At 43.8% G+C, this 13573-nt stretch overlaps 1 protein-coding gene across 2 annotated transcripts in view; it reads left to right on the top strand.

The window, feature by feature from the left end:
* The window catches only part of GALNT18 (polypeptide N-acetylgalactosaminyltransferase 18), a 469911-nt gene that overhangs the window by 418185 nt on the left and 38153 nt on the right, over positions 1–13573 (top strand). The window lies entirely within an intron of this gene.

Here is a 13573-nt window from a genome sequence, read left to right as displayed (position 1 = left end):
CCCCTCCCAGCAGCAGCTCCCCCACGCCCCATACCAGACCATGGCTCCAGCTGCAGCTGTCCTGCCTCCTGCTTTGTGGCTCTGAACAATGCTGGCCCCTGCTGTTCTGCTCAACACTCCTGTGCCCAGTGGTTCCCATGCCCTTCCTGGGAAACCCTTGACTGGGGCTCAGAGACTAGACTGGGGCTGCCTCTGGCTGGGCAAGCCCTTTCCCTTCCAGGCCAGCCTCCCTCTGCTCAGGCTGCTTTAGCAGGCCAGCGGGGCTCCAGGCCTAGCTCTGGAAGCTGCTTCTACTCAGAGTGCCCCCCCAATCTCTCACACCCAACCCCTCCCTCTCCCCCCTGAGTTGCCACCCACAGCCCATCTCACACCACATAGACCCTGCTGCTACCTCCACCCCTGCCTACCGGCCTATCGCAACTGCCCTGAGTGGTTCCCAGGACCATGTGCCCCCTGGGGTTGGCAAGGCCTGGGCTGGGCAGCACAGCATGCAGGCTAGCCATGCCACTTCTCTCTTCCCTTCCCCTCCCTGCACCCCACTGTGCAGTGTGCCCCCAGGCATTGCCTACAGTGTTAGCCCCAGCAGAGCTGCCAGAAGTTACCATAGCTGGAGAGTGGTGGGATATGGGGCAGTGAAGTGAGCAGTGGTGCAGCAGCCACCAACACAATGGATGGACAGTGCTTGCCTTGCCCAGTCCTGGCATTGGGCACTACCGTGGCAGGGCAGAGCTCCCAGCCCTGCCCCGTAGACACTTGGCCTGATGGGCAGGGGCAAGTACGTACTCCCTCCCTCTCTGCCATGCTGAGCTGCTGCCACTGCTGGCCCCGCTGGGCAGTTCCCCCAGCCCCACTGGGATTAGCCACAACAGGGCAAGGCAACCTTTACCTGCCCCGGCCTTAGACCACAGCACAGGACAGGGCGATTTGCCACCCACATACCCCTGCCCTGCTCTCCGATTGCCCTGCCCCCCTGGCAGCAGGACCCTCACCTGATGCACAGGGCCACCCCTCCTGCCTCTTCAGAGGGGGCCCCCATGCTGCCCCCAAACCCCAGGGCCCAGTCCCCAGAAGCCCTACTTACCCCAAAGCTCACAGGAGGGAAGGTGACTCTGAGCCAGCCCTGGCTGACTCTGATTCTCAGGCCTTGCCCCTACCTGCTCCAGACAGGGCTTATGGTTTCCCATCCTTTTGCAAGTAGGTCTTGCAGGCCAGAACTCTGCCAGTCTAAAGAGAGCTGTTTGCAAAAGGGGAAACCCATATTTTCCTGCTTCAAAGGGGAAAATCTGCATTTTTTTTTTCTCCTTTAAAAGAGGAAAATCCACATTGTCTGTGTTTTTTTCCACAGGAAATGGAAGACCTGGATCCCTTATTATTTGTCTCTAGAAATGGCACTTTGTAGTGGATGTATGGTTTAGTACCTTGTTGATCTTTCAGCAATCATGTACCAAGCATGATTGGAAAATATTGCTTCATTTTGATACTTATGATCCACTTGGTTATATTGTTTGCAATGAATCAGTGCCCTCTAAATCATAATTGCCATGTTGGAAAAATGTTTTCACTCACATAGGTGTAGTTAAGTGAAAAGAGACGATGAAATAAAGAAACAGTGACCCTTGTTTAATTAGCCAAGCTACAGAAGGGAGAAATCGCAGAACACGTTTTTTTACACACATCAATAAAATGTACATGTGGTGAATGGTGGGCATGTAAGTTACATTCCCAATGTTTTTATCTTAGGGAGGTTTTGGATTAGAAAAAAATAATGTGGGGTAAAAATGTATTTCTGTTTTCATCATCATCACCAGCATCATTTTGAAAGTTCAACCAATGGTGGTCAAATCTTCAGAGATTTTTTGTCAGAGTTTATCCAAGTATTTTTAACCCCAAGTAACATCTCATCTGAAACTGGCCAAAGCATAACTAGGATCAGAGAACCTCTTGGTTATGCAGAAGCCAGGTATTGCTGAACAAGTTAAATCTGCTTTCAGCTACTAACTTCTGAAAGCAAATATAGTAGCTAGTGTTGGAATTACTAGAATCTAGTTCAAGAACAGTCTAATGGAATAGGGCTGGTATGTGAACCTGTTTTGATACTTTGGATCTGATGCACCATAGGCCCCTGCCAGATGGTCAGGTAAAGGCATGATGGGATCTGATGTGTGATCCACACAATTACCTCATGCCATGTCACGTGGGCATGGTAGGAGGTGTGATTTTTTGGGATCCAGCATCAGATTCAATCAGACCCAGTGCAGTGCAGTGCAGCTGGTGCAGTGGAAGCCTAGGATCACACAAATAGCAAGCTTCCATTGCTGGGAGTCCTGTATCTGACAGGGATTGCAGCCAGGGGAGCACCCCATGCGCTGTAGTGATTGGGAGTCCTGCAGCTGACAAGGCTTGAAACTGGGAGAATGCTTGAACCCCAGACTAATGGTGCTCCTAGCTATGGCAGTGTATGCTATGCCTTTGTGGCTGGAAGTTTTTACACTTTTTTTTTTGTGGAAAAGCTTTGTGGCTTGCTCCTTGTTTTATCATGCCATTAATTGGTTGAATGTGTGGCTGGGTCACAATTTAAGGTTTGATTAACTGGTTAATCATGCCTTAAGTGTAACATGTAGATGGGCTATAGGTTACTTCAGTTTTATTCCAATATCATCATTAATTTAACTGATGCAGAGGCAGTGTAACATTGGAGTAAACAAAGGTGGATCGGACCTCTTCTAATTTCTTTGGTTACTGTGCCAAAGGCAAGATAAATCTTGGACCATGTTGATGGTAAACAGTTTTCTACTTACAAATGCACATCCGTGTACCAGTTTCCAGTGCAATCGCATCTGGGAAAGCTGCCATAAGGATTAGGAATGGTTTTCAGCCTGAAAATTCATGTATATTGCTTTAAACTTTCAGTGGGGAGCTGACAATTTATCTTTCAGATAATCATCTTGTGTTTGGATGAACATCTTGCTGTAACTTTTTGCTACATGACAAATTGGCTCCCATGAATAATTTACAACAACTGGCAGCCATCTTCAATAAGCAATAACTCTATCAGTTCTAGTAACTTTTCAAGGTTCATTTATTAACCATTTATCCTGGTCCCATTGAAATCAGTAAAGTTTCATTATTGAGTTAATGGGATCAGAATTTGACCTATTAGAACAAAGTTGTTCCAGATTCTGTGTTATTCTGAGGCATAAGAAATGTGCATTCGTGACTCAAGAAGAAGAACTTGCTTGTGCTCAGAATTATGTATCTAAGTATCTGAAAGTATAGAACATTTCACAGGTCTGCTCTCATAATGAAAGTTGACATTGTGGTTTGGACTACTGTATTCTCAAGAAATTATGTGCAGTGCTTCATTGTAACATATAATGTGTGATTACATGACCATTCAACCATAGGTATCACTGCAGCTCTACAGAAAGAGTAAACTGAGGAAATATGATTTATCTGACTTTATCTGAGGTGACAGGCAAGGATCTTTCCAAGTACCTTGGGCCCAGAAGCTTGTCCTAAGAGCCCAGATTATACAGTTGATCCAATAAGATACACCCCATAAACAAACCTGCATACATTCTAGATCATCATAGCTACAACTTATTCTAAACGGGGCAGCTATGTCTTTCAGTAAGTTTGCTATGACACACTACATACAGATGTACCCTTAAGCTTTTATCTGCCTCTGTGTGACCATTTTAGGTTTCACTGTCCATTGTTATGAAAGCTTATGCTTCTCTGAACCAGTTAGTGCCCCTGGCCCTACATTTTGCCTGATTTCAAACTAACACAGCTAACTATATCTCATTGGGCACACCTACACATGCGCATTTATTGCACAGTGTAACAGGGGGCCTACTGGGGCTGATCTCCATGTGGCCCGCCCACCTGTTCTTGGGCTAACTGCCTGCCACCTCACCTGCCATGTCTTGGTCTTAATTGATTAATTAATAGATATAATTGGGTGGGAGGCTGCCCATTTTCTGCCCTGCTGCTAGGGGACGCTATCTGCAGCTCCATTCCTCCCCTACACCGCAGTCCAAGCATCGCTGATGAAATCATGATGTTCTCATACGTGCCAGTCCCCCACGATGGGGCCCAGAATCCTACTGTAGGACCCCACCTGGGTTCCTCCCTTCAGGCGGACTCTGCCGCTGTCATTCCAGGCCATATAATCGCCCTCCCATCGGTTCCCCTTTGGGTGTGGTCCCTTCACTGGGACCTTCGGCTCACACTAGCCCCAGCCCACCTCCAGACCAGTCGGGACCCCAGGCCCCAGCTCTTGGGTGTCCCTCTCGGTGGGGCTCCTTGCCCTTCTGACCCTCCTGGTCTTGGTCCTGGACCCCGCCTGGGCCAGTCAGGGGAAGCTCTGGCAGGCCCTGATGTATGACCCATACTCTTACCCCAGGGTCCTCCTCTCTGGGTCCTCCTTTACAGATGTGGTGAGCTGGGGTACCTCACACCATGACTGGTGCCTCAGGGTCTCACAGGGGACTCTCACTCCCCCTGTGGGCAGCAGGTCGTGGTGCTACAACTGGTGTCATCTTTGACCCACACTCTGTCTCCCAACAGTGGAGGACTTATTGGGGTCAGGGCTCAGCTCTCACTCTCTCTGGCTGAGCCCCCTCTCCCTTCACAGGGCTCCACATTGCCCTCTCTCTGGGGCTTCTGATCACTACCCCCTCTTGCTGTGGTTCCACAGCGCTGCCCCCTCACACTGGGGTCTCCACAATGCTTGTAACGCCCCCTTTACTCAGGATCTCAGGGCTTCCCTCCACAGGTGGGCTCAGGTGGCTGTAGCTGTGCCTGGCCCCAACTCTCCTCCTTGGGGTCTTGAACCCCCTCAGGGCTCAGGCAGCCTTGGCCACTCCTGGCCTCCAACTCTTCTTCTCGGGGCTTGCACCCCCACAACTACGTCCAGTGTACATGACCCACCCTAAGGTGAGGGCTAGGGGTTAAGGTGCCCCGACCCACCTTTCACCGGGGTGATCACTGGCCTGGCATTTCCTGGGGGCTCCCGCGTCACTGGAAGCCCCACCAGGCCACCCATTCCCAGCAAGATGTAGTTTCTAGTCATACCCAGCACCAGGAGCCTCCTACCATCCCCTACAGCTCCTTCCTTACCTCCAGATGAAACTCAGCAGCCCTCAGGCCAGGCGATGTTGTTGCCTTCTCCAGCAGCCAAACCTGCATCAGGATGCTCTGACCCCAAAATGGCTGCCCTCGTCAGGCACCTGGAGGCTGCCAGCCCCAGGGCCTTAAAGTGGCAGGCACACCTAGTGCCCTGCCACACACAGTAACCAAAATTACTGCACAGTATAGGCACATGTCTGTACGTGCATGCCCATACTGCACAGTAAATACGATGACTTACGCCAACTTGAACGTAAAGTTGATACCTGCATCATGCAGGTATCAAATTTATGCCCAATTAGTTACTAAACAGTAATGTACATGTAGATGCCTTATTGTGCAGTAACACTGCATGTGTGGACTGGCTTGGGATTAACTTTAGTCCCAAGTCAGTCCCCACACAGAGTTATTGTGCCTGCATGTGTAGATGTCAGCCCATTCCCACTTACTGCGCAGTAAATTTAAGCCAGCGTAAATGTACATGTAGACACACCCATTAAAACTATCTTTGATGCAAGTCAGCAGTATATGCATGTATGTGGAGTAGCTTGCTTAATATATGAAGGTCATCAAGACAATATGTGGAATAAATTGGACTAAGTGAAAGCATCCACTGGACTTCTTTAATGATAAGGAGGTGAGGGCTAGTTCAGGAAGATATGTCAATGAGATTATAACAACTTCACATTGATTACCATGAGCCTAAAAAGACTGATCTTGTTTTCTATAAGTTATTAGCCCCTAAAAATGGCACTTTCTAATAGATAGTAACTTGTTGATCCGTGTCCATTGTTATGAAGCTGAATATTGGTGAGAGAACTGCAGCTAATTTTGGAGGTCTGGCTAGCCTGATTTCCCAGCCATTGCTTATAAAGAGTAAGCCAATCTTGTCAGATGAACCCAGACGTAGGGTAGAAGTGAAAATCTAGAATTATGCGGATCTTGGCAACAAGGTACCCCAATCTTGTAAAAAATACTCTCATTTTCTCCTGCTTAGTTAAAAGCAGTGAATTCTGTTTCTGAATATTCACGTCTGCATCTGCTTTTCTTCTTCTTATCTACATCCACTTTCTGCTCTTTGAAGTCACATGTGTACTTACCATTTATTACTTACAACTTGTTACAGAATGAACTTTTTAGGTGCAGATAGAAGTGCAGCTCCTCGGTCTAACTCATGGCACTTTACGGAAAGCACCATGAGTTAGTCCAATCCTCCTGACTCAATAGATGTTAGCTGTTGGGTTGGGAGGGTGGGGAATGAAACTCCAATTTGGAGACAATTGAGGGAGAGAAGCTGCATCTCTGCAACCTCTTCCTTTAGATCTACCCATCTCCCCCAGCTCTCATTCTGTCTCAGGATGGGAGAGTGAGAAGGCTGAGGACGGAGGTCCATTCTGGGGTCTCCCCCAGCCATGCTGGATTGGAGAGGAGGGAGGATTGGAGCCTTGTTCATCTGAACCCTCAGATAGTGAAGGTTCAGATTGTTGCAGAACAACCTTTTAAAGCACTCTGCAGCCGCGCACTTGTTTCATCATGGCTGTAGAGTGTTTTCAGGGGCCAGATCAGGTGAAAATTGTCACTTCTGTCTGTACCTGTTGATAACAGGCTGCTATCTCAGTCAAACAACATGGAGTTCAGAGTGCTTCCCAGTGTACAACTAGGGGTAGAACTTAGCCTGGAGTAGATAGACTAAAATAAAACAGGTAAATGCCTTCAACATGGTCATAAATGTGGACTTTCCACAAGAGAAAGTTTGGAAGTTAGACTGCCACTATATTTTAGTATCCATGTGATATACTGAGTCTTATTAATGTCTAAATGGTACACTAACATTTCTAAAGAAAGATAAATTTGAATTGTCAAGGATGAAAAAATACCTGAAGCAAATTGAGATACAACTGGGAAAATCCTGGTGTATCGGGTTTTCTTGAATGCTGAAGAGTTTTCACATACAAGAAAAAAATTTCAGAGAGTTTTTCAAGGAACCTAAGCACTGCCCTCTTCTATGTTTTTAGCTCAATAGCCTTTTTATTTCAGACGTCTTTAAGAATCAAAGCCAAACCTCCAGTCACTACATTTTCCCCTTTCTCTTTGTGCAAAACTTGGAAAATAGCTTTAGTATGCATATCTCAGTTTACCTGCTTGGCATTAATCTACCTGACTACCAGAGGGATTAGAGGGGTTGTTAAAAAGAGCAAGTGGGAAATGGACCAGTTGCCAGAGAGAAGTCTCTTCCAGGTAAAGGATTTCAAGGGATTTAAGGAAACTGGAAACTAATTTTCAGGTTCTGGGCAAAATTACTTAGTTGATTTGTCAAGGCTGGGGGTCTAAAATTAAATGGATATTAACCAGTTAAAAACTCTCTCTCTCTCTCTTTGGTGAGGGACATTCAGTCACTGTAAGGTGTTCACAGATAGCACATGGGCTGCAGCAGCGATCCTACTGGACGGATCTAAGATTGCCAAAGCTTTGATGGAAATTATAAGCTCTACATAAGATCTAAGAAAGCACATAGCAATCAGAGAAAAAGATTAGAAGAACAAAAAACTTATGTACAAAAAACAATGTTTTTTTGCTTTGAACAATCTGTTTTTGAAGTACTTGAATTGGCTGCCAGTCACAAGCTCCTGAGTGGGAAGCTTTTGGTAGGTGCCAAAAACACTTGGGTCTGTCATGTTAGAGGGAGGGTTGCAGCTTAGAACAACTGAACTGCGAAGTCCTGCCTGCAGATGAGAGAAGGTGGGAAACCCTGTACTTATGCAGTGCACTTGAGAGGGACTACCAAGGGTTCTAAGCTTGTTTCCCATATATGCTACATTGGAGGATTCCTGCATGAATCATAAAGCTTTATTCAGAGTAGATTTTAACTGATGATAGTCCTGGTTACCTACCCTTCATGATGAATTCACTGACTCTCACTGATTTTTTCCCTGCAGTAAAAGTTCATTTTGAAGCCATCCTTAAATATTAGCACTTAAAATGCTAATTGTATTGAGTGAAATACAAGAGAAATACTAATGCTTTGTGTTCCAGTAACAAAATTCAGAAGTTTGTTGTGTTACAGCATACAAAATAACTTTTTGGTCATCTGTTCATGTGTTAGCTTCAATGTAGGACTTTTTTCCTTAGAAATCAGTGGCAGTTTGATATGTTAGTTTGGTATTTCAGCTATTGGTCTCACTAATAAAACAGCTTTCTCTGTCTCTTACTAGTGAGAATTTCACCAGCCTCAATAAGAATGCTCTCAAAGGGGGACTCCATGCTGGAGTCTCCTTGGGCTCTCTGGGCTACTCTCCCCTTGAAACAAAAAAACCCCAAAGTACAGGCCAGTCCAGTGCTGGCTTTGGTCCAGGTCACAGTGAGCAGCTACTTCCTGGTTAATCCCCATGTGTGCTTTCCAGATGAACCACTCGTACCCTCTTCAGGATGATCAGAAACTGAGGGTCAAAGTGGCACTTTAAACCTTGCCCCTGGTAGTAGATGGCTGTCTTTCTCAGACCCACTGTCCTGAGGAAGTTGCTGTCTGGGCCTTTGGGGTCTGCAGTACAATCTAGTAGATGATGACACCTCTTGAGGACCAACTTTGGTAAATCAATGTACAGCAGTGCCAGTGGAGCTGTAACAGTTTGTACTAGCTGAGGAATCTGGTTGTGTCTTTAAGTGCTGCCAGTTGTGACATTTTTCCATGACATGGGGATTGAAAAGTCCAGGCACTGCCCAAATATGAGTCAAATTTTCAAAGACATGTACAGTTTTCAGTAAGAGTTACACTTCCATGCACCTGAGTCACTTATGAAATTTGGACTTAGGTTTATAAAATACTTAGATGCTTGTAAAATTTCTCTCTCATCCCTTTTGCTTAGAGCCTGAAAGTTTAGTGTGGTAGTATCATCAAAACACATGTGCTGTAAAAGATGCTTTGCCTGTATTTTCTGAAGTGTTTTTAACAAAAATGTCTCAGTTGTTATTTTGTGCTGAAGTGGATTGCATTGTAGCTGTCATGCTCATTGGTGCTGGTTAAAACTATCCACTTGAAGTAAAGTTAAGTGATCCGCTGTAAGAAGTGGTGCTGTGGGCATTCGTTTAGTTTGCCATCATACTGAATTCCATAATTCATGAGTACAGACCCCTTTTTATACTGTGATAGAATAAGAACCTTGTAGGACCTTGTCACTTGTAGGACTCCAATTTTCCAAGAAATAAAACAGCAACAAAACATGCATAGATCTACCAAGCCAAATGTGAAAGCATTGAGACAATAAATATAACTAAGCTGAACAATCTCCTAATATGTAACCCCAAAAGATTACTTATTTTCCCAACTCGGTAAAAGGATCCTCATAACCAATATTTTTTGAAGATGAAAATAATGAGGTGAACAGATTTAAATGCATTGGGTTTCATGTTTACTGCCCTTTAAACAGGAAAGATGTAATTTCATAGCAATTAAAACTATTCTCTTGTTGTGTAGCTGAGCCCTTTTTCAAGGGAAATAAGTTTAATCAGGATTTATCTATTAGCTATGTAAATCCAAGAATATTAGAAAGGTGGTAGTCGTTTGTAAATAGTACCAGCAGTCACCTTCTCTATCATTCATCTAACTGTCATCTTTGTCTCGTGGTATTTTGGTGTAAGGATTTTTCCACAGCAATGAAAAAGATCCTTATAGCCAAGAGCAACACACAGAACAATGAGCACAGAAAACCTGTACAATCTTTGTAATTTTCCACTTTCCATTAATAATAAAATATTAAGGATGTGAGGTGAGCATTTGTTGATTTTACCATTGTAACTGTTACAATGGAATCAAACTCTCAGGTTGTGCTTCAGTACAGAAACAAAAGGGCCACTGGCATGTAAGGAACAGAGCAATATCCCACAGGAAACACACTTTATAGAAATAGTGCAGATCACGAAATTTGATTCTTCTTCTATGTATTTGATTATTGTACAAGGAAGGAGCACATGTGAAAAGTGAAGTGATTGCATGAGTTGCTCTCTCAGAATTAGTGGCAACACCATTGTAGCACATTTTTTATCTGTATCTGTTTGCTAACAAACAATTCCAGGTTCAGTTTCTTAAGTCCTCACAACCTGGGCTGCCATTCTTCTCCCATTTAAGTGTACATCAGGCCTAACGTAGTATTGGCATAACTTTCCAAAAGCACTTGCACCTACAATATGACCTGGCCCCTCTTTGACCAGTCATGAGGTCAGGTGATTACTGCGGCTAGGGATAGACATTACACACAAACCAGTTTAAGTGATCAGAAACTGGTTTAATCCTGTAACAGAACAGACATTCAGTGCACATAAATGAATTTCAAAATGGCTGAAATTGGTTTGAGATAAACCTGGTTGCATGTAATATCAGACTTAACTGATTTGCTCAAACCAGTTTATGTAATGTCTCACCCAGACCCCTTCCTGGTTTAAGTTAAACCAGAGTCCCCCAGCATCCCAGATGCTTTGCCTGGGCTGGCCCCTCTGCTCTGGTCCCTGGTTGGAGCTCCGGCAGAGACGGCAGGCACAGCAGACTCTGCCTGGCTTCCCTTTGCCCATTCCCTGCCTCACCACTCCCTGCTCAAGCAGGGATCCCTCCCTCCTTTCTACTACATCATGGGCTGTAGACAGCATGTGGTATTCTAGCTAACGCTGAGAGCTGTCTGTAACAGGCACACAGGAACATGTCATCTTAGGGCTTTTTGGAGCTAATCAACAGGTCAGCTGGTAATGTCCCTCTGTTCCTTCCTTGGAAAAAGTTGTTTAAGAAGAGCTTGAACTAATAAAAGAGGCTTTTGTTTTGCTGATGTGCTGATAAATGCTGTGTAACTACCCCCTGTGTAACTAAATGCTGTATAAATCCTTGCTGGCTCCCTTGCTGGCCACAAGCAGCAAGGGGGTGGGAGGAACCCTCCCTAATCAGAGCATCCTGCCAGGACCTGGCCATGCTCCCCCTCAGCTCAGCACTCTGGAAATGAAGGGAGGGCTGCTCTAGCACCCCTCGGTTTCTAGCCTGAGTCATTGCAGGGTTGTGCCTGCATTTCCTCAGTCCAGAGGGGATGTCTTTGTGGTTACAAACTGGTTCATCCTAGCCAGGTTAGACTAACCTGTAGAGTTTGAATCAATACAGGTTCAGGGTTTTTGAATGTCTGTGCTTAGCCTAGGAGCCTTCTGGCTGCTTTGTGGGGCAACCAGGCAGCACAGAATTTCAAGTTTGTCACCTGTGTGCATGTGCATTCTTTGAGCATCATAGTGCATTCTTCATCTGTTATCAGGATTTGGTTATGTGTGTTTCATTGCCTCATATTTTGTTCACATTATATTTTCTTTTGTCTTGTTCATAGTGGGACACATGCTAAAAAGATTATATTAACACATAGCTTCCTTCAGACAGTACTGATGCTTTTCTTTCTCTTCTGTGGTGATACAATTGGACAAAAAGGCAATAGAGCTGTAAAGAAATGCTGAACTGTAAAGTTCTGTGGCCTAACAATCCTTTTTTTAAAAATATTATCTCAGGTTTGCCTCCTCACTTTATCATGGAATCCCTCAATCCTCTCTCTCTATGTTACTCCATAAAAGTGTCTGGACACTTCAACTCATCAATAATACTTACTTCGCTAGTCTGTCTGGGAAGTTTATTTCACATATTTATTGCTGTTGTAGTGCATCAGTTTTAATTGTAGTAATTTCAATTTCTTAATTTATGGATCAGATTTCCTATGCTGTTTTCTCTTTAATCTTGTAACAGTATTTATAGTTTATTTCTTTCAGCTTTATTTAACTCTCAGAAATTTGAATTAATGTCCTCAATCATCACAGTCTTCTGTTCTTCTGGGAAAACAAGACTGACCAGAAGAGATTCTTAAAATCTCAAGTTGTCTTAGTTCAGTTACCTTATATTTTTCACCAGTATCCCCAATTTGGGGGGAAAAGTGATCAAACAAAACAGATCAAAGAGAAAATAGGCACATCTCCATTGCCTTGTGTAAAACTTTGCTGCGGTGCATAAGCTGAGGATCTGGCTCAGAAATTTTAGATGCAGAAAAATGGAGAGACTTACACACCACTTCTTTTGATTATATATTTGATCCCTGTGTTGATTTATTCTAATTTCCTCTCTGTTTTTTATGTCCTGACATGAAGTATGCACAGATTTTTCTACAGTAGGCCCCCAAGTCCCTTTCTAGATCTTCAGTGTCCATGGCTGTTTTTATTTAATCTGTGCTCTCTCTTCTTTTTGTAATTAATATTTTATTAGATTTCTTTATAACAACGTGCACTCTGTGCATATAAAACAAGCAATATAACTTCAGTAATAAACATGTCAGAACCAGCAGGCCCTGGAAATAAGTATCTTTCCAACTTGATGAAGTCCAGCTCCCTTCTTTCCTAGGCGTTAGTATTACTAATAAACAACAAGACAGTAAAAACATCAGTTTCACTCTTCTACCTAGATTCAGCTGCTCAGAGAGCTCCTCACTTAGGACTTTTTGATTCTAAAACTTAGTGCTTTCCTCCCACTGTTTATGAAGAATTGTAATGCAAAAAATAAGAGCCATTTTATCCATGATGATCATGCTGTCATAGGCTAAGTCCAGTCCTGTTAAATCAAATCCTTAAATGAGGCCATAATAGCCCCATATTCTGGATTTGGATTGCCTTGCCAACATTTTATGTAAACTTCTAAAAGCAAACACTAGATGTAATATACTTCTTTTGTCATCCTTTCTCCATTTTCTTTTCCAACCTCTAAAGTCCCACTTAAATTTTCAGTGGAAAAACAGGGCAAAAAGTATAGTTTTCACAATAATAACATTCTTTTGACTCTTTGGACCACAGTAATTACAAAGGTTTGAGAGATCAGTTCTCTGCTTTGAATCCAGAGCTGCAGGAGCCAGGCTCAGTGATGCAGACCCATTTCTGTGTACTCGGTGAAGTGTGTCTGAGGGTCCTGAGATATGATTGTTCTGTTTCATACTCTGCTGTACATCTCAGTTAACTGATGTTGATTTGGTATTTAGATTGCATCCTTATTAGATCTACTTTTGAGGCTTATTTTTTTTTATTGCCTTCTGTCACATGCAAGACTCTAAATTTTCTTGGGTTGTTATTCTCTTTTCTCCCTTTCCTCCTGTGGTGCAGATAGGTATTTTCCTCAGATTATAGAGTCAAAATTTATGGTAGTCCCCAAATTGACCCCACTTCCTGCAAGAAAATGTACCGTTTACAGAAACTTCCTGTTTTTAAGCCCCACGCCTCATAGATAGAACAGTATGTCAGCAACTAACATGTTTTCTAACAGCTTTCCTAGTTAGTGGTTATCGAACAAATATAGGTTTTCTTAAAGTATCCCTTAAAATATTACATTTCTTCCTGTATATGAAAGGATTTAAAGGTGAACATAGGCTCAAAGCAAAAGTTTAATTGTAGTCCG

The sequence above is a fragment of the Crocodylus siamensis genome, chromosome 2, assembly GCF_052110815.1.
Source record: "Crocodylus siamensis isolate JL-2025a chromosome 2, ASM5211081v1, whole genome shotgun sequence".
Classification (NCBI taxonomy): Eukaryota; Metazoa; Chordata; order Crocodylia; family Crocodylidae; genus Crocodylus; species Crocodylus siamensis.
Note: the sequence above shows the minus strand (reverse complement) of the source record. Positions and strands in the feature narration are given on the sequence as shown.